We start from the raw sequence: 2917 nt of genomic DNA on the forward strand, positions 1-2917 counted from the left end.
CGACCCGGCGGCTGCGGAGCCCCGGCCCCGGGCCGCGTGCGTCCCGAGGTGTGAGAGCCGCGGGCGCGTCCTCCTCCGGGCACGCGCCGCTCGCTCGCTGGCTCGCTCGGGCACCAAACTGTTGCTCGCGCGCTGCGCTTCGGCCCGCCAGAACCAGGCAAGATTGGAAAGGCGACGGAGAGAAAGTAGGGTAGACTCGGTCCGAAAAGGCTGGCAGGTGTTGGCTAGCCAGCAGTTGTCTGTGGTGCCTTCTAGAAGTTGGGAGACCAGAGTAGTCTTCGGGCTCTGAGGAGGAAAACGATTGGGCGGAGATGGGTACCCCTGCAGCGTTCTGATGGTGCCAACCCGAAAGTGAAGTTGGTTCACATGGCTAGCACGCACTCTCCTTCTTTAGCCCCAGTATCCTGCTTGGAAAAATCCCCTAAGATAGAAGATGACCATGACCGTCTTCTGTCAAATCTGCAACCCTCCGGCTGCTTCTCATGGCGAGTAGCTGCTGTGCCCACCTTGTTCCCAACCCTTGCCCTTGCCAACTTCAAGTATGTGTCAGCTATTGTCAGGATAGTTTGAGAGCGCCCCTTTGCCCTTATTTATCTTAAGATTAATGAAAACCACAATTATCTAACTTGAGCTTCCAGTTTGCGAGCTTCTCTATGTGTTTGGGATTTTGTTTTTTGGGGATGGTCTTGCTAAGTCACTCAGGCTGCCTGGAATTCCCTTGAGCAATCCAGGCTGACCTTCACCTCAGGAGTCTCCTATCTTTGCACTGTGCTTCTCAAAGCCCGGGTTATAGGCTAGCCCCCATTCTCAGATCTGTGCTTGTGAAGAAAATCGCCAAAATCCATTTTGAAAATTCCCACCAAAGTTTGTAAACAAATGGAGTTTGTAGGCAAACAGTAGGACTGTTAAATAGACTGCTTGCATAGGTAGGTCCTGGCCAATTGGAGCAGAATAGAATAGAAAAATGATCTGCAGCTACATAGTATATATTCCGATCTTGTCTTCTGCCCCACTGTCAAGAAACGATGCAGATTATAGGTCAATATGCTACTTCTACCGTATTGGGGTGGGAAGATGACATTGTCAGTAAAGTGCAAGCAAGCAAGAAAACCTGAGTTTGATCTCAGAACCCATGTTAGAAAAAATACAAGGGTGGAGAGCGGATATGGAAGGACTGGGAAATGTGGGGGATCGGGATGCATGATGTGAAATTCACAAAGAGTCAATAAAAAATGATGTGGGGGAAAATACTAAGTTCGTGGTGGCAGTGCACCTGCAGTCCCATGCTAAGGAGACAGAATCCCGAGGCTTGCTGACCAGTTGGCCTGACCAAACCGATGAGGTCCAGGTTCAGTACGAGACCCAAGAGCAATTGAAGACATACAACATGGACCTTTATCCTGTTCACACACAATCTGTATATCCATATATGCACAAAAATTTTCTTCTGTACTATTAGCTGTATGAAGCATACTTTAACCAAAATGTATTTTTGAAATATAATAGATGTTATAGATGCTTTTGTCTGAATGAAGCATATATGATTTAATAAGAGTTAATAGTCAATAGGAAAACTATAAGTTTTCTTCCAGTGTTCCGTAAATAGTTAAAATTCCACTCTTAAATGGCTATAATTATGTGAAATGGAATAAAACAGTAAAGCACAAAAATATACATACCATTCAAAATGCAGTGAAAATACTGAGAGACAACACTGTCAACCTTGGAGATAGTGTATGGTAAAATTTGAAATAAAATACTTTTGTTTCAAAGGACATTTTTCCTAATTTTGCATGATTATATTCATCCCATGTATAGAGATAAATACTAAACTTTTTATAAGCCAGGGAAGTATTATGTATGGGAATTTAAGTGCTTGCCAGGTATTAGTTTTAAAACGTGTTTTGTGGAGGCTGGAGAGATGGCTCAGTACTACAGAGCACCTGTCGCTCTTGCAGAGGACCTCGTGGTCTCACACCTGTAGCTCCAGGTCCAGATGACTGTAGGTGCAGTGTACAAATAACTGGCCATTACTAGAAGGGCCACAGAATTGCTAAGAGAAAATTTTTTTTAAAAAATCTGGAAAGTACAGACAAAATTGAAATGTGAGTAAAACAGATACTCAACACCAAGTCACAGAATTTTAAAGATGAAAATAAGCCATGGGAAATACCTAGTAAACCTTACTTTGTACCCGGGAAAACAGAGAACCCAAAAATAACAAGTGACCAGTAATAACGGCTTTCCAGACCCAGGAAGCTCCTTCCTATTGTAATGACAGGAGTAATATCTAAGATGTGTTTACTTTTTAAAATGTTTTCATTTCAAGTCCTGACCCCTTTAATTCCATCAGCAAACCAATGACGTTTCCCTTGTCTTCCATTCTACAGTGAAACAGAAAAAATTTGCAGCTGACAGGCAGTTGAGCCAACATCTGAAACAATTTGACATAGGAACTCAGAATTTAGCCTCTAGTTTTGTACTGATTCACTGTATCATAGCTGTTTGGGGTCAATCACATGGTATGTGAAAGACCATCTTTCACATACCTGCCAGCTGGGAAGAAAGGTCTGATATGTCAAGATACTGTGAACACAGTGGCATAGTGATCCCAGGAGACAAAGGTAGAAGAGTTCAAGGCCATTCTTGTCCACATAGCAATTTGATACCAGCCTGAGCTACATGAGACCCTGTATCAATAAAACAAAACTAGTTTGTACATATATGAAGTCAAATGGAGCTGCTAACTCACAAGAACTTCACTGAAATTGCATGGTACTCTAAAACTTAAATTTTAGATACCAAGAATTATCACCCTACCTTTACAGAGCATGTTCACAAACCATCCCAGGTATGAATGTGAACTATACCCCACAGGTCCAGATGTTGAACATTTTCTCTCAAGTGGTGACCCTGT

Source organism: Microtus ochrogaster, unplaced genomic scaffold, assembly GCF_000317375.1.
Source record: "Microtus ochrogaster isolate Prairie Vole_2 unplaced genomic scaffold, MicOch1.0 UNK4, whole genome shotgun sequence".
In the NCBI taxonomy this organism is placed as follows: Eukaryota; Metazoa; Chordata; class Mammalia; order Rodentia; family Cricetidae; genus Microtus; species Microtus ochrogaster.